This window comes from Cyprinodon tularosa, unplaced genomic scaffold, assembly GCF_016077235.1.
Source record: "Cyprinodon tularosa strain WSP-4 unplaced genomic scaffold, ASM1607723v1 ctg99, whole genome shotgun sequence".
NCBI lineage: Eukaryota > Metazoa > Chordata > Actinopteri > Cyprinodontiformes > Cyprinodontidae > Cyprinodon > Cyprinodon tularosa.
The window spans coordinates 731,690-753,194 of NW_024039773.1; positions in this window are offsets into that span (position 1 = coordinate 731,690).

Genomic DNA, 21,505 nt, shown 5'->3' on the forward strand with positions numbered 1-21,505 from the left:
ACGGGTCGCAGTGGAGAATAATCCCTTTCTCAGTGAAAGTTCAAACGATCTCTTGGGAAAAGTGGATCCAAACCTCCTGTTTGAACCCCAGCTCATTTTGAAGCTCAGTTTATCCTTCCAGGGAGAGAAGGTCTGAAAGATCCAGTTAGCAGGACAACTTCCTGCCAAGAGGCAAAGACAAAACTAAGTTGAACTCAGGTTGACGAAAACTCAGTTTGACTCAGCAAAACTCAGCTTGGCTAAGGTAACCTAAACTGGCAAACACTCTGGCGTCGAGGTAGTGGCTTAAGAACACTCCGTTTAAAGAGGAAACCATCAGCAGGTGTGTGAGGAGGCGGACCAGAACCAGGCGCCTCCTGGATGGATGAACCGAGACAAACACAGAAACACAAACACAAAACAGGAGTCCTGACGTACTTAAGTAGAAATTTTGGCAAACTTCACTTGGGCTAAACTTTTTACTTCTAATCTTTACATTTTTTTAATAATGTCAACATAGGAACACGGATCTAAAAATACTTTCTATGTTAGCAAAGTTAACAGTAAACCATTATTGGTTTTAGATCAGGGGTGTCAAAGTGGTTCCATGAAGAAAAGTGGGGACATTTTCAATGGCTACTGCTGTATTATAATAAACCTACTGATTACAAAACACTTTTAAGAAAATACCAAGAAGACTCATGTGACCGAAACCACTCTAACGAGGGAGTTAACGACCCATCAGAACCCCCTAACGACCATTAAGACCCCCCATCTGACCTTCATGGCCAATCCAGTAGAAGAGATCAGAGCCACCTTTTTTTATCCTGTTTTTTTTTGTTCCACCCTCAGTGAATTAACCTCAGTGCTCCCCAACACTAGTTAGAACAGAATGAGAGGAGAAACGTCTTCTAGAAAACCTCACCTACAGTTACTTAGACTGAACTTTTTCAAGCTTCACGATGACCTGGATCGCTGAGAATCTTCACAGATATAATTTTTTTTTTACTATTTTTTACTATTTTTAAACCGCAGGGTTTAGTCGTACAGTGTGAGTTCACAGCTCACGATGTATGTGCAGCACAACGCTCTTATGCGATCTACCCGCACAATGTACGACTAAAAACCACGTGGGACTCAGCTCCGCAGTGAGATGGATCTGCTCTGACTCATCTATCCGGAAGCCAAACAAATAGGAGGGGAATATGAAGCTCACTGGAGTGAAACACGCTGCCTTGTTGACAACTTGTTAAAATTTTTGCTGAAAGCCCTAAAAAGAAAAGGCGACTACGTATTTGGACAAAGACATGGCTGAGCAAACGTGGCTACTACGGTCTGTCAGTTTTACAGAAAGAACTCCATTTCACTCATTGCTTCGCTGCCATGCCTCTGGGTTTACATCTGAGAGGAAGAAGAAAAAGAAGAATCTTTGTTTGCGTACTGAGCGATTTGCCCTCGACGGTTGGGAGACCTCACGATTCCTGATCAGGAGGTGGTCGTGAGAGGCTGATCGCCCCTCGTTACCCCCTGTACACTACACCAGCAGTCCCCAACCTTTTTTGCACCACAGACCGCTTTATGTCAGACAATATTTTCACAGATCGGCCGGTGGGGGGTAAATACAATCAAGTAAAATGTTACGACTGGCATAAAATCAAAAACAAACAGCATAAAAATAAAACAACAAGCCGGTCCCATCTAGGCGTAATCGGAGACAATGACAGACGAAGTATGCTCCTGATGTCCAGTCTGCTCCCGCTTCACAAAGATAGGATGTTATAGATAGGATGAGTCTTGAACTGAATTAAGCTGTGTCAAGAGGCACAGATGCACCGACTGATGTAATTGGGAGAGAATACTGCATTTTTTTATATTTTTCAAAATAAAACATCACTCAGACTCTGATCGTCGATAAATTATATATATATATATATATATATATATATATATATATATATATATATACACTTTTTTCTGTGCGGCCCGGTACCAAATGACCGACGGAAATGCACGACTGGAAAAATCGCCCCATAAATCGCACACTGTATGCCCGGCTTTAACAGGAAGTTCAAAGTTTTCTATCTAAGGAAAACCAGTTGATTGCATCTAATCATTGACTCTTCAGCAATCCCTCACACTAAGCATGCTTGTAGCGACAGTGGAGAGGAAAAACTCCCTTTTAACAGGAAGAAACCTCCAACAGAACCAGGCTCAGTGTGAGCGGCCATCTGCTGAGGCCGCCTGGGGTTCAAGGAGACAGAAGCAGAGATACAAAAAAAAAAAAAACAGGAGCACTGATCTATACATAATTTCTATGTTAGCCAAGGTAACAGCAAACCAGCTCCATCAATGGCTTAATATATTCCAGTAAACCTGCAGATTGAAACCAAAGTGCTCTGTCAGGAACATAAGGAAAAATCAGATCTCTGATATCAGATGGAACTTGGTTATTTAAGGTTTTATATGTGAGAAGGAGGATTTTAAATTCTATTCATGATTTAAAAGGAAGCCAATGAAGAGCAGCTAAGATGGGAGAGATATGATCTTTTCTCAGAACTCTGCAGCACTTTGGATCAGCTGAAAGCTTTTAACTAGAATTACAACAGTGCAGCCTTGAAGTAACAAAAGTTAAATCTGTACCAGTTGGTGAACCATCAAACGGATACAACATGATTCTTAGTGGGAGACTGTTTCATCTAGTTTGATCTACTTTCCCATTGTGAGATAATATAACTGCTACAAAACATCCATTTATTTCAATGCTTTCATGTTAACCAAGGTTTAGCATAAATCTGGAAGATGCTTAATAATGTACCTTTCAAAGAGCTCGTTATTTCACTTTCTTACTCTTTACAGGTGTGATATTGTCATGCTTTACTTTTAAGTGTTTTTAAAAGTTTATTCCACTGTAATAAAACAACATAAATAAATGGTTATATAGATCAGTTAGACACAAGCTGAATATTTCTTTTACCCATTGTTTTTGTTATGCAGCTGGTTATTGTTGCCCTATCGCTATAAAATATAGCAGATTACCATCCTGCTTAGTCTGTATTGCTGTAAATATGTTTGTATATGCTGACTGCAGTTTCAGTGACAGCTAAATACTTATCTGCGACTCTGTTACCGCTGCAGCGGCGCATAAACAGTACATTTGCATGTAAATCTCCGTCAGGAGACTGAGCTCTAAGAAATGTGACAGAGGTTTGTCGACGTAACCTTGTTTCAGCCCCAAAGTCACAGCATTAATGCGTGGCCTGGCTGCTTGTTGCACAAAACAACTTCCACCAGACAGCAGAGTTTGACAGCCGCATGTTTGTGCTTATTATCCAATATCTGCAGCAGTGGGGGGAAAAAAATTACAAAAAATAAAGCATGAACGATGCAGCCGGGGCAATTTGGATTCAGATAACCCACAAGCGGAGCCATCAGTCACTTTGTGTCTGTTGGTTCTACAAAGTTATTGATTCTTATCATTTATCAGCCACTTTCTGACAGCAGACACACGCCAACGTACTGACAAATGACAAGCAAACAAAGAGTGATACCCCCCAGCTGTCTGAGAGCTGTCTGTGTTCTTCTAGAACTATATACAAATGAATAAAACAGAGCAGAACCGTCTCGACTTGTGTTATATCTAATAGCTCATTTGTATTCAGATTGACAATGATTTCAGCGCCTCATTTATGGATCAAGACGAAGCATCTCTCCATTTTGCCTCCTATAAATTGTTAAGACTATGCCAGCCCAAAACCCCGATCCCTAATTGGTGTAGCATTTGCTACCAGTGATACGGTGTCACACCTTCAAGTGACGACTGTCAGGTAAACTTTCCCTCACAGAAGTAGTTTTTTTTCTTTTCTGTTGAAGCGTCTATCTGATTTTTTCCTTTCAGCACCTGGAATGACACCCCACTAAAAGCTGGCACAATACGCTTCCCGCACACAACGCTGTCACCAAAGACAACTCGGCAGAAGCGAGTGTTTTTTTTTTTTTTTTTTGGAGAGTTTGAAACAAAATAGCTGGTGCAGCATTTCCCCGTTTCCGTCTGAAATTCTTGACACCAGAGGATTTACAGTGAAGCGAAGCGAAGTGAAGGGAGGTGGGTGCCGTGTGGAACGGGCTGATTTAGTGATGGAGGGTGGGATGAGACGGTGGCGGCGAGGGGTATGGGGCGGGGGGGTCCACCCTACACTCATGCTGACAGGGATCCTCCCTGTAGCGCATGCTTTTTTTTCCCATTAGTTCCTTACTCACTCTCTTGCCCTCCAGACCCACAGAGTGAGGAAGATTTAAGTGGCCAGTCAAGTGAAATCCCCAAGGTTTGGCAGGTGTGAGGTCTGGCTTCATTATCTACAGACACCTCTGTCCAATTATGAGCCTTGCTCCCTCTGTGACGATGATGATGCCCTGTGTCTATGTAGGTGTGTGTAGGGCATAAAAAAAAAAAACAGCTCCATATCAAGATTTTCCTCCTCCATCCTGATTCACTGACGATTTCACATAGGAAATGTGAGCACGCTCCCATTCTCACATCACACAGGACTTATCCCTTTAGATCTGCTCAAATGCCTAAATATTCAGCCCACGGCCTAATTTCAAGCTCTGCACTGCTGGGGGGGGGATGGAGGCAACAACTCCAGCCCAGATTCTCCAGTCAAATTGAAAGGGACAGATGGAAAAGTGAGGTCTGTTTAAACGGACAGAGATAACTCTCACGGCGTCTTAACTTTGCCTCGATGAAGCTAACAGACTATCTGAGAGGCGTCAGGCTCTAAGTGACCATGCTCCCCCCCCACCCATACACCCAGGCCACTAATCCATTGGCTGCCATTTTATGATTAATTTTAAAACCCTGCTGCACGGTGGTACAGGGGGTAGCGCTGTTGCCTTGCAGCAACAAAGTTCCGGGTTGAATTCCTGGCCCGGGGTCTTTCTGCATGGAGTTTGCATGTTCTCCCTGTGCCAACGTGGGTTCTCTCCGGTTACTCTGGCTTCCTCCCCCCAGCCCTTGAGTGAATTGGCTTCAGTACATTGTCGTTAGGTGTGAGTATGTGTGTGCATGGTTCTATGTCTTTGTGTGTCCAGGGTGTACCCCGCCTCTCTCCCATAGACTCCCAGAGATAGGCACTGGCCCCACTGGGACCCTGATAGGGAATAGAGGCTGGTTTATGTCGCAGTGAAATGTGACCCCGCCACTTCCACAGACACACTGCTGCACCTCTCCAAAATTGTAGGTGACTGCAGACAGGAGGCCTAATTGGTCAAATCTTCATCTGCTTTACACTGTGAGTATTTCCTGCTTGGTACCTTACCAGCTTGTTTTGTTTGTGTGACCGCCATTGTGGAAAACGACTCATGAAGATGGACCAGCTAGAAAAGCGAGGTGCACCAGAACACTGGGACCCTTTTTCCACCTGGATCCCCGCTCTTTTTCGCCCTCATGTCCCTCCGTTGTCACACAAACCTGCCCCCACTTCCTCACCGCCTCGGCCGTATCTAGAACCACAGCTAGTTACTGATTGGCCATCTTATGTTGTGGCGTGGAAAAACATAGTGCAGACCACGCTTCAATAATGAGCATGAATCAAAATTACTTACGGCAAGCTCACTGCAACACACTGCTGCAGGGAGAATAACCAGGCCTTAAGCGTCAGAAGATGAATGGATGGTCTTAAATCTTTTTATCTTCTTTTAAAGCTCTAAATGGTCTTGCCCCGCCCACATCCTCTCGCTCCCTTAGATCAGGTGACCAGTTGTTACTGAGGGTGCCAAAGACAAAACGCAAACCGAGAGAGGACCTTGCTTTTTCTGTGGAATGACCTTTCCTTGGCCATTAGACAGGCCTCTTCACTCTCCGATTTTAAATCTCTTCTTAAAACCCCTTTCTTTTTCTTGAATGACTGTGCTTAATTGTTCACTTTGTCTTTGTCATGATATTTTTAAGAGATCTGACTTGCATGCAGAAAACCACTTAGAGAGTAAAAATTTAACAGATTTATTGAGGAGTTCAAATGGGTTGGATTCAGGGGAACTCAGAGAGCTGGTGAACCGGAACTGGAAGTGAGAAGGGAAGTTCACAGAGGTTAGTTCAGGGTCTGTGGGAAGTTTGAATGACGTCTTGCCAAAAAGGATAAACGGGACTCACGATTGCAGAGAAAGGTTTCTTCCCAGAATCCAGTCGGTGTGGGTTTTTCCAGAGATAGAGGGGCTCGTTGGAGGGCGGACAGGTTTTGGTTTGGTTGGTTCCTGAGGAGCAATGGAGCGGACTGCCACTTAGATTTCCTGGAGAACTTGAACGGGACGTGTGGAGATCAATCCCCTGCTCAGTGTGAACCTCAAAAAATCCTTCCAGGGGGAGAAGGCCAAAGGCAAAAATCACGTTAGACTCAGAGAAACAAAGACTCAGTTAGACTCAACTAAACTCAGCTTGGCTAGAGTTCCCAAAACTGGCAAACACTCTGGCGTCGAAGTAGTGGCAGTCCACCGCTTAAGAAGTCCTCAGTAATGAGCCAACCAGCCGCAGGTGTGTGGGAGGACCAACGAGAACAGGGCGCCACATGGTGGTGGATGGAGAAAAACACAAAAACACAACCCACACAGACTGGATTTCTAACAGTCTTACATGTGTGTCTTTCATTATTTTACTACCGCTTTGAATGTTATGTTCTTTTTGTTGTTATACAAAATGACAATAAAGTTTGTTTAAGTCTAAGTGTCCTTTAATATTAGAGGTGAGTGGATTAGCAGGGTGGCAGGTGTATCTGCTCCCTCTAACTGAAAAATCAGAGCAGAGAAGTAAGTGGCAAGATTCTCCCTATGTGAAGAAGCAATGGCAACAACAGAAAGAATGCTTCTATAAATCATTACAAGTCTACCAGGTTCAGAAGAAGCTGGTAACACACTAACCATGTCTGACTGTCAGCGCCATGCTCTGCTTTCTAAATCAACAAGAGGGAAAGCTGTTCCACTTTCTATTGTTTGTTTTTAGAATATTTTCCCAGGTTATTTGGGGATCATCAAGCATGCCAGTTGGATGACCCCTAGTTTCCTTGAAACTCTCCAATGGAGACCACTTTCACTCATCTCTTTTTGCTGGTGAATATTCTCAGTCAACCAGGTCATATTCATTCCATTTTGAAGATGTTTTACTTCCCATCCAGCAAGCTTTCCCAATTCAAAATGTCTGGATTAGCATTGAGTTCAGGCTTTATAAGGTAGCCCAACAAAGCCTTGGTATGGCTTATGCTACGTTCACACCGGACGCAGCAAGAGCAGCAAAATCGCGTCTGCTGCTTCCTTTTTGCTGCTTGCACCAGTTAGTTCTGACGCGCGGCTGAAGCAGCTTTGCTGCTCTGGCTGCGCGGTGCAAAAGTGTGTCTGACGCGCGTTGGGCGAAGCTACTCTATCCTTTCTCTGCCTTGCAGCTATATTTGCTGTGATCAGTGGGAATAAAGTAGTTTTAATATGTTTTTAAGTGAGAAAATCCACCTGAAAACGTAATCACTGCAGTCAGTTCATTCAGATTATCATCCTGCCTTCCAATATTATTTCTGTCGGAGCCGCTCAGACCCCCACATACTGGCGGTGCGCCGACAGTAGGAATCCCTTCTACAGCAGCCTCTGGCCGGGTCGCCTCCTCGCGCTGCACCGCGGCGGCTGGTAGGTGTTTTTCATCTAAATAATCCAAACTGCAGGCAGCAGGATAATAAAAGCGGACATATTCTGGCAGCAGATTTCTGCATTTTAAGTTAATTTATGCGTCAATAAACTGTTTCAGAGGAGTGATCGCAGCGCTCTGATCATCAGCGATGTGTCTCTCTCCCTGCCAGCTCCCAGATCAGCTTCTCTGATTGGTTGACGCGGCGCGTTGAGCAGCAAAAGTTAAATTTTTCCATCTCGAGCAGCAGCGCGTTTGTGGCGCGTCACGCGCGTCAGATGCTTAAACGCACCCGACGCGCTGCTTCAGCTGCTCAAAACGCGCTGCGGGACCTTTTGCTGCGCCTTGACGCGCGTCAACCATTGACTTTGCATTGACTCGCTGCTTCTGCTGCGCCTGCTGTGTCCTGTGTGAACGCAGCATTAGAAAACATGCAAAATGAACCAGTTCCACCCCTTAGTAATGAGGAGTCAATGATGTTGTTGTTAGCTTGTAAGACCTGATACTGGCCAATGCCTCTAAAAAGGAAGTCGTTAGGGTCATTGTTGGCCTGGCTGACCAGGGAAAATGATTTGTTTTCCTGCATGGTGATGAGGTTTGCGATGATAGCAGGAAGGAATCAACTCTATCGCTGTGTTTTCTGTGATAAAGTGAATCTTAGATCTGTTAGCCTTCTGATGTTGTTGTTGGATTTGTTTTTGCCTCTCAGGTAAGTTCTTAATGAACCCTTGAAGTCATTTGGGTTGCCAAGTCTTTCCTAAAAAAAGGGTTAAAACGATTGTTTTCCATTTTTGGATAAATGCTCTCAACGTGGTCTAAAAGCCTTAAGAGAGGCTTTGTAATTATTTCCAGACTGTCAGAAAACAACTGTTTCTCATCTGTTGGATTGCAGGAAGGAAGTGATGTTTTTGAGACCTTTAAAGGAATAGTACACCCAAAACATGATTAGCCTTCATTTTCTACTCACCCCCATGCTGAACAACACTCTGGAGTACTTTTTTGATATCTCAAATGCATCTGGAGATCTGGGAGGCTTCTTGCTGTCTGCTGACATTCAAATAATGGAGGTCTATGGCGCCTGAGGCAGAAAGGTCCATAAAAGCCCACAAAAAACGTGTCAATATTCCTTCATACTGCTCGTCCAATGTATTCCAAGTGTCCTGAGTGGGTAGCATCCAGAATTTACTCGAAACGAAGTCATTTAGAATGTTTTTAGAGCATAAACAGTAGTGTATAGGATTTCCTGAAAGCGCGTTCACGAGTCTACGGAAACTGCGGCAGACCAAACCAGATGAAAGTGCGCATTCAGCTCGGCAAAGAACTCCTGCTCTTCCTCAACACTGAAGTCCTCAGACATTTTTCTTTCGTTGTTTCTTTCTTTGCACAGGTAAACAGCACATTTCTTCTTCTACGCTTGCATTATCGGCAGAGCAGATGCTGAATGCGCACTTTCATCTGGTTTGGTCTGCCGCGGTTTCCGTAGACCAGACATGGGCAATGTGGAGTCAACAAGTCATCTCCATGTCATGTATTTAATCTACCCAGCCAATTAACCAGGTGAGTCCAATCTGCACAGGCTGATTCACAGTGAAGATTGGACTCACCTGCTTCAGTGGCTGGGTAGAACAAATACATGACATGGAGATGACTTGTTGACTCCACATTGCCCATGTCTGCCGTAGACTCGTGAACGCGCTTTGAGGAAATCCTATACACTACTGTTTATACTCTAAAAACATTCTAAATGACTTCGTTTCGAGTAAATTCTGGACGCTACCCACTCAGGACACTTGGAATACATTGGACGAGCAGTATGGAGGAATATTGACACGTTTTTTGTGGACTTTTATGGACCTTTCTGTCTCGGGCACCATAGACCTCCATTATTTGAATGTCAGCAGACAGCAAGAAGCCTCCCAGATCTCCAGATGCATTAGAGATATCAAAAAAGTACTCCAGGGTGTTGTTCAGCATGGGGGTGAGTAGAAAATGAAGGCTAATCATGTTTTGGGTGTACTATTCCTTTAAGCTCTAGTTGTTTTGCCAGAGAGGCTCTATTTCATTGTATATTAATCAACTGTGGCAGATGGAAGAAAAATGAAACCCAAAAAAATACTATTTGGTCAATTAATTAACAATGAAACTATTTATTGTGGTATTTTCACAAATTCTATTTAGGTGAGAGTATTTTTTACTCAATCAGCATAGAGGTGTGATCGGCATGAAGGGTGTAAATACTTTTTTCCTGTTCTGAATCTTGAAATAACAGAACCAAAAAGAAATAAAGACAATCTGAAATTATTTCAGTTTGTATTTTTTATATGATGTAGAGCTCCTCACGTTAGATCCTGATCCAAAAAAGCTGTTCCTTCATTCTGCTAATTATGATGTAATGGTCAAAAGGACAAATGCAAATAGTCGTCCCATGTAAATAGTTGAAAAGCTTTAAAACCTTTGAATTTTTATGCCTTTTGATATTTTTTTATTTAATAACAAATTTTCCTTCCTCAGACTTGACTTGTGCTTCAGCATCCAGATCCAAACCATACAGATTAATACCGAATGAAGAGATAGAATGCAATATATTCTACAGGTGAGATATTTACTCCTTTATACGGAAGAGGATTAGGGCCACTGGAAAAAAAAAAAGTAAACTGATTTTTAAATTTTATTTCAGTTTAACATGGGAAAAAAGTCAGAATTCTGAGATTAAAGTCAGACTTCTGAGAAAAAAAGTCAGAATTCTGACTTTATTCACAGAATTCTGAGGTTAAAGTCAGAATTCTGAGAAAAAAAGTCAGACTTCTGAGAATAAAGTCAGAATTTTGAGAATAAAGTCAGAATTCTGACTTTAATGTCAGAATACTATACTGAAATAAAATAAAAAAAAAATCAGTTAACTTTTTTTTTTTTCCCAGTGGCCCTAATCCTCTTCCGTACCTTTAAACTTAACTTTAAAACCAAATAAAAAGAATAATCCCTTTAGCAGTCGCCTCCAGAGGGCAAAATAAGGACTTGATGTGTAAAAAAAAAAAGAAATGTGCGATCAAAAGTGTGCCGCTGTTTTCTGATAGGTCTTTGCTGCTTTTCTTTTCTGCTGACCCACTGCTTCCAAAATGTCAGCTGTAACAAACTGGAGCAGCGACTGCTGGAGCTGCTTTGAATAAACTCACTGTCTCTTTTTCCAGCTTGATTTTGGACACCCCCTGCTGACTCTAAAGCAAAATGTTAAACATCTAAAGGACCCTCTGGTTTTATTATTTCTTCCTTTTTTTTTTAAAGCGCAGCTTGTTTTCACACAAGCAAGACGAGAACTTTTATTCTTTAACATATCAGTGCCTTAAAATTGGATTTTATGCAACAAAAGGGTTAAATGTGCGTCTTAATTTCGTCCCCCCAGCATGTATCTTTGGATGGACTGCACTCCTCCTGAGGCTAATGCTCGCTGTATTCACCCAAAGCCACATGTACTCTCTCTCTGGTTAGGCCGTCCTCATCTGCAGCCCTATCATCTGCATCAGTTAGCACATACAAAGAGCAATGTGCTGATTTGCATGTGAGCATGTGCCCCTTTTGTATGTGTGAGTGCTTATATGCAGTGTTCTTTTTTTTTATGATAAAGTGGGACTGTCAGGGGGATGTGACGGTTGCCAGACTCTTGGCTCTGTGTTTATCTGATGCTAAGTCGGCAGCTGTTGACCAAAGGAATTCATACATGTGTATAATTCGTCTCATGACTCGAAGCAAATAGGGAGCATTTTGTTTTTTGTTCAATGAAAACCTTTTTCAAACGTTGCCACAGTAGATGTAGGCTGTAGCAGGGTTGCGGCCTATCTTCAAACACATTTATTTCCCACCTCTTAATGATAATAATCTTTGGACTGGCACTGGTGAAATTAGCCTCTCCCTGAAATGCAAAAGACATGAATTAATAATAGATCAAATTACTCAAACGCTGCACACAACGACCTGCAGCAGCGCGGTGAGCCCTGAGCCCCAAGGTGACAAAACTTCCTAAATATTTTATGGCTAAATATGATTTTTTTGGGGGTCCTGAGCCAGCTGACTAACAATTCTGACCCCGTCTTTGCACCACATGGCAGAACTTTAAGGGTTAAAAGAAACCAGGTCTTAATCTGGCCAAAAAGTCTTTCTGATTATGTTTGAAGATTGATATACTGAGCAAGAACAGATTCTGTCTGATTATTAATCCTCTGTTGAGACGATTCTACTCAAGGTAAGTGCAATAATCTGGCAGTGCAGTCAGACAATTTCACCCAGTAAGACTTTTTGTTTTGAGATTAAATGTCATGGTTTCAATAAATCAGTTGTTTTCATTTATTGGCAGATTATTGCAGAGTAGAATATTCTGGAAAGATTAGTAATCTAACAGAATCGGCTCTTGCTTTGAATATCAAGCTAAAAACAAGCTTTTTTTGTTAGATATAAGATTGTAAGACCTGGTTAGATGGACACTTTTTTACCACAAATAATTAAATACATGTAGCTGATTTTTAAACATAATTTCAGATAAATTATGTTTAAGAAAATAAAAAGAACCTCTTTCTTATTCTATTTTAAGCGTATAATATACGGTTATCTGATTTTAAAGGCTAAATACACATTTTATTAGTATTTTATTAGCTCTAATTAAGCGAAAATACATTTTTTTGAGGAATGTTTCACTTATTCTCAGATCAGCTTTTACAGTGTGTGGCTTTAGCTCCTCTGAAGCGAGCGGACTGTGTTGTTTGGGTGCCCTCCGGTGGAGGCCGCGTGGAACTGCTGTTCATAACCTACAAGCCGTTGTTCAATTAAAGCATCTGCCACTCCTGTGTGGCAGCAGGCTGTGATACCTTGTGACAGCTCATGGCCATTAAGCAACTGTAAGCAGCTGGCGCGCCTCGGTGGGGGGAAATAATGTGACAGAGGCACTCACCCCCCCCCCATTCCGCACATTCTTGTCCTTGCCTCATTGCATTGGGGAAAAGAAGGACATTACATCACTGACTGGAAATGAGGGTGTCCCGTTAACTGTGGGAGAGGTACCCCTCAATATTAGACATAGCATGATGCTGCAAAGATACTTTACTTTTGACTTTAATAAATCTGAGTCTCATTGTATAAAAACAAAAGACTACTGGATGATTGTAAACTGAAAATGATAAGTTTCCTTTAAAGAAAATGCTTGTATGATTCAATTTATTATGTTTTGAATACAGTGCTTCATCTTATTCCTAATTTATTCACACTTTAGTAGATAATTAACAGAAACAATAGGCTGATTATGTGTATTTCTCATCACGACTCTGTATATTAAAAATGGAAATGTCATGACAGCTCTGTGTAAACAAAATTACAATAAATGTTGTCTAAGTTTAATTAAAACTTGAATTAGTGGGCTTCCAATCTGGGGTCTAGGGGTCTTTTTTGGGGACCTTGGCTCCTTCCGTGTATCTCACACTGTTGCTCCTACCTCCTACCTCCTAGCTCAGGGGTCTTCAACGTTTTCCAGGCCAAGGACCCCCAAACTGATGCCGAGATGGAGCGAGGACCCCCTAAATATATATATAGTATGAAATTGTGTTCCATCAAACTGTTCCTATAGTTACTCTATTACAGATGGAGTAATGCAACGAAAGTAATTTCTCCCTGGGATTATTAAAGTATTTCTGATTCTGATTCCTGGTCGATGGGACAGGTGTTGTGAATGAAACGGTGCCCAGCTTGAAAGATCCATATTGAGATTGGATCCCAGTTTTCTTTTTTTTTCAAAAGAAATTGCTCTAATTTTTAAAGCTGAATGTATCAAATTTTTTTTTTTGTTCTAATTCAGATTTTATAGAAAACTGTAATTTTAACTTAAATTAGGTCAAAAGTATATAAAATTCCTAAATTAGGAATATATATTGACCTAATAAGAAATATATGCCCTGTTTTTTTATTTCATGCTTTTCTGTGCCCCTAGGAAAACCAAGCTGGCCCCCTGGTACATTTGGTCTAGAACCGCCACTGGCATTGATGACTGAAAGATATCTTCTGCCTCAACTTATCTGTTTACTACAGCGTGTTAAATTCACGTTAATATGGATTTAAAGACATTTCAATTAGTGGGAAAAATTGCAGGGGGGATATAAAAAAAAAAAAAAGTCTAATCAACCAAAACTTTCGCGACCCCCATGCAGTACCTCTGGGAACCCCCTAGGGGTCGCGGACCCCCTGTTGAAGACCTCTGTCCTAGCTCCTATCCTTCATCTTTCTTGGAGTCAACAGTAAGAAAACTATCCAGGGTAAGAAAGGAGCTTTAGGCTGCTGTGCTGAATCCAAACAGCCTTCAGCCTTATTTATTTTTTATTTTATTTTACCTTTATTTTACCAGGAAGTGCCTTGAGATTAAATCTCTTTTTCGAGGGAGACCTGGGAGACCTTATGAACGTCATTACAGGACAATGCAACCAAATTAGGACTACATCTTTTCAAAAATAAATACAAAAAACAAAAATTACACAATGTAGCAAATGGCTGAAGCTCCCCATTATAAAACCCCAAACATATGAAGGTTAGGACATTAGCATGTGTCACATGGAGCACAGTCAAAAAATGATGAAGAAATATGAACGTCAGGAGATCCCTTTGCTCCTTCCTTAGTGCCAGCATTATTCCTCTACCACTTATCATGGCAACCGCTGACACACCTCTGCCCAAGCGGCCTTATCAATGTCTGCAGGATATGAATACGGATGTCTACAGTCTCCTCAAAATGCAAAACTTAGGCCAGGAGTAATCTATTAAAAATCAGCAGGGTCTGAATAAAGAAAATCATTAACGAGTAAAGGTCCAGAGACATTTTTAATTGTAGTCCGTTACTTAAACAGAGTTTAACTCTGAAATAGAATGAGGCGTTTATGCATTCATGTTATACATTGACTTTTCAAATAAAACAAATACATAAAAAATAAAAATAAAAAATAATATAATAAGTGTTTTTTGAAGTAGAGAACAACAATCATTCAGTTTGGGAAATAGACAACTTTCCCTGATTCCCATATTTTATAAAACACCTGAACTGACCGTTTGTTATGGTTTTTTTCTTTCTTTTTCTGCTTTAATGAGAGCAGTTGGCTTTAGGCTTTAAACCTGGGTTTGAATGGAGACTAAGCCATTCTAAAGCACATAACAAGGTGCTCATTCTGAGCCTGGATCCAGATTTATTGTTGATTCTGTTCATGGTGGAGAATCCTGCTTCACAGCAGCAGGTTGAGCCAAACATCCTCTAAATGTGCAGGGTCATCTTTGAGCACGCCATTTCACTTTTCTTTCACCAGTTCACCGCAGTTCTTCCAGCAGTCCACACTTTCTCTGCTCTCTTTTTCTCATGATCTTCTCCTTCTTTCCCATCGCCCGGCTTGCCACAGGTTTGCCTGCTGTGTCTAAAAGTAGCAGCAGCAGCAACCCAGACTGACAGCTCATTGGCTCATTTGGATCACATGCAGCCTGGAGCCGGACGCTCCGGAGGGGGTTTACCGTATTAACAGGAGAAGTGGGGCAAGTTAATTTAGACACTGTTGTTGGGCAACATGCGGTAATTTATAAATGTTTTAAATCAGGTTGGCTCCTGATTAGCCAGCAGTTGAGTCCGGAACCGGACCGCGGTCCGCTAATCCATGACCTCTGACCTAGGGGAATCAAAGTCAGTTTGTTCATATAGCGCCTGTTTGAAACACGTGTCATCTAAAGATACTTTATAGAGACAATTCCATCTAATCAAACCGTCAGATTGGTTACAAGGTTTCATAATTAAGGGATACTATATCACAGTAGTAGTAGTAGCCATTTAAAATGTCTCCACTTTCCTTGATGGTCCTTGGCTGGTCCTCAACAATTCCTTTATAAACATCAATCATCAGACCTATATGCTACTTATACACTTGGAATTTGTGTATTTTATTTGTTTTAATGCAAGCATTTGTGTTTGTGTCTTTGAACCTTAACAATGTTCAAAATAAATACGCAAATATTGTCAGAAAATCTTCCATGTCTGCATGTGTTCCTTCAAATTTTGTTTTTTTATTCAAAAAGATGAGAGAAAATGTTGAAATGTGAAATAATTTTAGGAAATTTTAAATATTATCTGCTGACAAAAAAGTAAAAGGTTAAAATTATGTCCTGACTAAAACTAGACTAAAATGTTGACAGTGTTTGTTGACTAAAACTAAACGAATAAAATGATGTTTTCTTGGACTAAAATAAAGACTAAAATGCTCGACTTATATTCGACTAAAACTAGACTAAATGAAAATGGGATGATGTCGACTAAATGTGATAAAAACTAAAAAGCGATGCTGAAACTGGACTAAAACTGAAACTAAATTTAAAAATGGCTGCTAAAATTAACACTAGATGATACTGTATATAGAGATATTATCTATTATGAGATATTAAGATAATATCTCATAATAATAACTTAGTTTTGTTTCATTATCTGTACATTCTAAGTCATAGTATCTCATAATGGCGCAAAAAGCCTTCCATATTTCGCAGAACTTAAATATAGTCATTAAGGATCCACCGAGATGAAAATTCTTGGACAAAATTGAGAACGAAAAATTAGGAAAACCAACGCTGAAAACAGAAACCCCAAAAGACGCTGTTTAATATTAAAATCATAGCATTTTTTTAATTATGATGTGTACTAACTCCATTTACAATAAACTCGTATTATAACTCATATTTTTAAACTCAAGGCTTGTCAATAAATAATAAATGATTCAAATATAATAAAAAAGTGCCAAAATATTTATTTAGAAGCCCTCTACCTTGGCAAAATGAACAGGAAACTTTCTTGCGTTTTTCAAACACGTACTGTTTGATGTTAGTTTCCTTTTCTGTTTCGCATTCCTCTCATATTTGAATAGTGATGCAAACATCTGGACTTCTATCTGATTTTGTGCTGCTGACCTGAGCACTCAGTGAAACCGATGCAGCATTTGAACTCGCACCACATCACTCAAAACCTGCCTGACGTGTGCTCAACTCTGAATAACTGCTCTGCTACCTGTGCTCTCCTGTATGGAAAGCCTAATGGTTAAAAAACATGTGATTTCTGACTCGTTTGGCTTTCCATACTATTGCTTTAGTGCTTTACTTTGAATGCTCAACATTCCTGCATGTTTCAGCCATGTTGTTTCACTGTAGCCAAAAGTCCATCCCTCCATCCATTTTCTTCTGCTTTATCCGGGACCGGGTCATGAAGGCAGCAGTCTAAGCAGAGATGCCCAGACTTCCCGATCCAAAAACACCTCCCACAGCTGCACTGGGGGGACCCCAAGGTGAAACCAGGCCAGCTCAGAGACATAGTCCTTGCAGCTTGTCCTGGGCCTCCTCCCAATAGAACATGCCTCCTGGAACACCTCGTGAAGGAGGCGACCAGGAGGCATCCGGAACAGATGTCCGAGCCACCTCAGCTGGCTCCTTTCTACGTAGCTAAATGTCTGTCGGCAAAAAACAAAAAGAAAATGCACTTTTAGGTCATTTTCAGCCGAAATTTTTCAGTGGCCGAATTTTCGCTGAATAACTAGTGTTAGAACTGCTTTAGTGTCTGGTGCCACAAATCGAAATTAAAAAACAATATTTCAACATGTTCAAAGAGCATTGTATCCTGTTTTTTTTGTTTTTGTTTTTTATTGTTAGACAATTCCGTAAAAATTCAACAAAAAAAATATCCACTGGACTTGGTTGCCAACATTTGAAGACATTTCTCCACCTCTCCAGGAAGCTTTCTCAATTCAAATGTCTGGATCCGCAGTGAGTTTGAGTCTTATATAGACAAAGCCTTGTATCGCTTGGAAACATGCAAATGGTAACTGATGAGTACACCACCTCTGTTTAAAGTTGTTTTTTCTCGCCATCTATGTTAAGAGAGAAAAACCAACTTTAAACAGAGGTGATGGACTCAGATTCCAGCTTCCAAAAACATACAATTCAATCATAGACATGATCCCTTCCAGATATCACCAAACCCCCCACCCCATTACAGAGGAACGAGGGACCTACCTGCTCCAGCCGGTGAACAATACCTCCTTAACGACCAACCCTTAACAATCATAGACAGGTTTCAGGTATCACAGGAGACAATCCCCCCTTTAACGACCGACCCCTAGAATCATAGACAGGTTTCAGATATTACAGGCTAACGATGGAACCAAACGACCCATTCATCGGTTACCATTTGCATGTTTCCAAGCGATACAAGGCTTTGTCTATGTAGGACTCAAAATCACTGCGGATCCAGACATTTGAATTGAGAAAGCTTCCTGGATAGGTGGAGAAACGTCTTCAAATCTTGGAAACCAAGTCCAGTGGATTTTTTTTTTTAATTTTTACGGAATGACTATGACCTGGATGACTGAGAATCTTCATCAGCATATTGTTAGACAATCCAAATAAAAGTTAAAAACAATCCACTGGACTTTGTTTCCAAGTTTGAAGACGTTTCTCTTCTCATCCAGGGAGCTTTATCAATTCAAAATGTCAGGAATAGCGTTGAGTTCGAGGTTTTATAAAGTAGCTCAACAAAGAATTGCTTTTGTTTAGAAAACATGCAAATTGAAACAGACCAATGGGTCCACCCCTTTGAAATGGGGGTCGTTTGGCTTTTTTTGTTAGCCTGAAATGCCCCATACCTGTCTCGTACTCGTACTCGTCGACTCCCGCTTTATCCGGAACCGGGTCGTGGGGGCAGCAGACTAAGCAGAGACTCCCAGACTTCCCTCTCCGCTGACACCTCCTCCAGCTCTGTTGGGGGAAGCCCTAGGCGCTCCCAGGCCAGTCGAGAGACATAGTCTCTCCAGCGTGTCCTGGGTCGTCCCCTGGGCCTCCTCCCGGTGGGACGTGCCTGGAACACCTCCCGAGGGAGGCGTCCAGGGGGCATCCGAAGAAGATGTCACCTCAACTGACTCCTCTTGATGTGGAGGAGAACCGGCTCTACACTGAGCCTCTCCCAAATGACCGAGCTCCTCACCCTATCTGTAACTCTATCCCCTCCTTGAACCGCCACCTTAACGGGGTGGAGGGGTTTCAGTGCCTGGGTGATCCCAGAGGCTATGTTATCGGGGGCTAAATGCCCCTGGTACGGTCTCCCAAGGCAAACAGGCTCAGGGTGCCAGGTCAGACAAAGAGCGGTTCAGAAACCCCTATGACAAGGACTAAAACGAGGCACGTGACGTCGCCGGACCCCAACCTGGAGCCAGGCCTGGGGTTGGGGTTCGTCGGCGAGCACCTGATGGTCGGGTTCTTCCTCGCGGGACCCGGCCAGGCCCAGCCCGAAGGAGCGACGCGAGGCAATCCCCCAGTGGGCCCATCACCTGCAGGGGGAACCATGAGGGACCGGTGCAAAGGGGATTGGGCGGCAGCCAGAGGCGGAGACCTCGGCGACCTGATCGCTTTAACTGGCTCTGGGGATGTGGAATGTCACCATACCTGTCTAAGTGTCTGAAAGGGGGGTCGTTAAAGGGGATTGTTGGCCTGAGTGAACAGGTGAGGTCCTCCGCTCTCCTTTGCAGGGGCTGGGGCTACAATAATAATGGGAAGGGATTAACTCAGTTGCTGCATTGTAGGTTTTTGAAAGCTGAAATTAAACTAAAATTGAACTTTTTTTGGAATGACTATGACCTGGACGACTGAGAATCTTCACCAACATGTCGTTAGACAACATTATAATCCGAAGAACAAATTAATTTGTGAAACTAGCCTATCCAAAGTTGCAATATTTATCAAATGCTTTTATAGTATTTCATTTGGATTTAACAAGAGAGTTTTAAACTGAAACCAAAGGCAGACTTTTCTTGACACTTTTCTCCACAGCCAGTGGCCGTGGCAGGAAGGGGGTGGGGGACACATCTCCAGTTTAAGGAGGATTTACTGTATATGCACAAGATTAGCAAACTCTGGACTTATCAAATTATTTATTAAATTAGCTTCTTTTCATGTCATTTCTGTGTCATCACATTTCAAAACTGCAAATAAAGCTGTTTAGTGACTAAAATGACACAAATAGTTCCCACTGAGGTATCTGAATATAATAGACTATCCTAAACGAAATCTTCTCCAAAGAAGGCAATAATCAACTTGTCACAGTCATGAAGGCGGGCCGTGAAAGGCCACGCCGCTGTGTGGAAGTGTGTAAGCTCATGGGCCTTGTGTGCGTATGTGTGTGAGTGGATCTCCTGTCTGTCTCAAGGATTTGCTGTTTCAGCAGGGAAGGAATCAGTCCTGTGCCTTTGCTGTTGGGGAAAGTCAGCGTAAGGAAATTCCTGAGCTTCACAGTGGCAATCAGGCAGTTAAGGAGCTGCCACTGAAAATGGAGCTGTGTGTCACTCACTTTCATGGCTTATTCACACCAAGAACAACTGCTTTGGCATAAATAGAGGTCTCCACTTTCCCTCCCTCGACCCGAACCATCTGAGAAAATTGTCCTTACTTGAAAATGGGAGTTTGTTTAGCGCTGATGTGTCTAAAAAGCTTATATCTCGCACAAGATGTGTGGTTATATTCTTGTAACAAGTTCTAAAGCTGCATTTAGCCAGAGCTGAAAAGGTTTACTGCTTGGCATACTTAAGATTCCAAAAAAAGTTTAAAAAAAACAATCCACTGGACTTTTTTTTTCAAAGTTTGAAGACGTTTCTCTTCCCATCCAGGAAGATTTTTCAATTCAAAATGTCAGAAATAGCGTTGAGTTCCAGGTTTTATAAAGTAGCTCACAAAATCTTGTTTTTGTTTAGAAAACATGCAAATTTAAATGGAAGAATGGGTCCACGCCTTTGGAATGGGGGTCGTTTGGCTTCTTTGTTAGCCTGCAATGCCCCATACCCATCTATATTAGAGACTGACATGGGAGTGGATTTTCACTCCTGTCCCGTCCCACTCCCACGGAAAAAAAATGTGTCCCATCCCGATCCCGGGCCAGAGTAGCAATCTAAATCCTGTCCCGTCCCACTCCTGGTGAAATTACTCCCACTCCCATTCAGAATGACTCCCGCACCACTCCCATTCTTGTTGTTTTTGAGCGCGGGTGAAAAACTCAAAGCGGAAGCACTGTTGGTTTTTGGGTCGTGTAGTTTTTTTTGACTCGCATTATAGTGTAGGCTTCAAGGAAAAAAACTACAAAATGGCCGCGCCAGTACTGGATTTTTTTCTTTCTATTTTATTTTATTTTTTGGCAACGATCCTATTTTTTTTTTTTAGTTACTATCGGTTTGCTCCCGCTCCCGTCTGCTCCCGTTAATGTTTAATCCTGTACCGTCCCAATCACGTGATCGTTACTAATACTGACTCCCATCCCACGGGAATCCCGTGACCCGTGGGATTCCCGAAAAAATGTCAGTGTCTAGTCTATATCTGTATTACTTTATCGAGATTGTAATCAACAACAATGTTATTTTAGTTTGATTACATAGTTCATTTGCTTGCCCCTATTTGGTGAACATTAAAGACCTTTTTGAACTTGATATAACTAATAGCTTTTTATGGGGTGCCGTTTGTGAAATTAAGCAGTCAAAAATTAGGAGCATTATTTATGGTTTTGTAGCGTCTTTTAATAGAAAAATAAGGGGTTTATTTTTTCCAAGTCACTTTTTCACTATGTGATTCATTCATTTATAAAAAATCTTACTTTGTTGAATATTTAGTTTAGCTAAATATTTATTTAACAAACTACATATTTAATTTGAAAACTAAATATTTAGTTTGAAGCTAAATATTTATTTTAAATAAACAAACATTTAATTTTCAAACTAAATATTTCGTTTGAAGCAAGATGTTAATTAACAAACTAAATATGTAGTTTTGCGGCAATTATTTATATTTTAA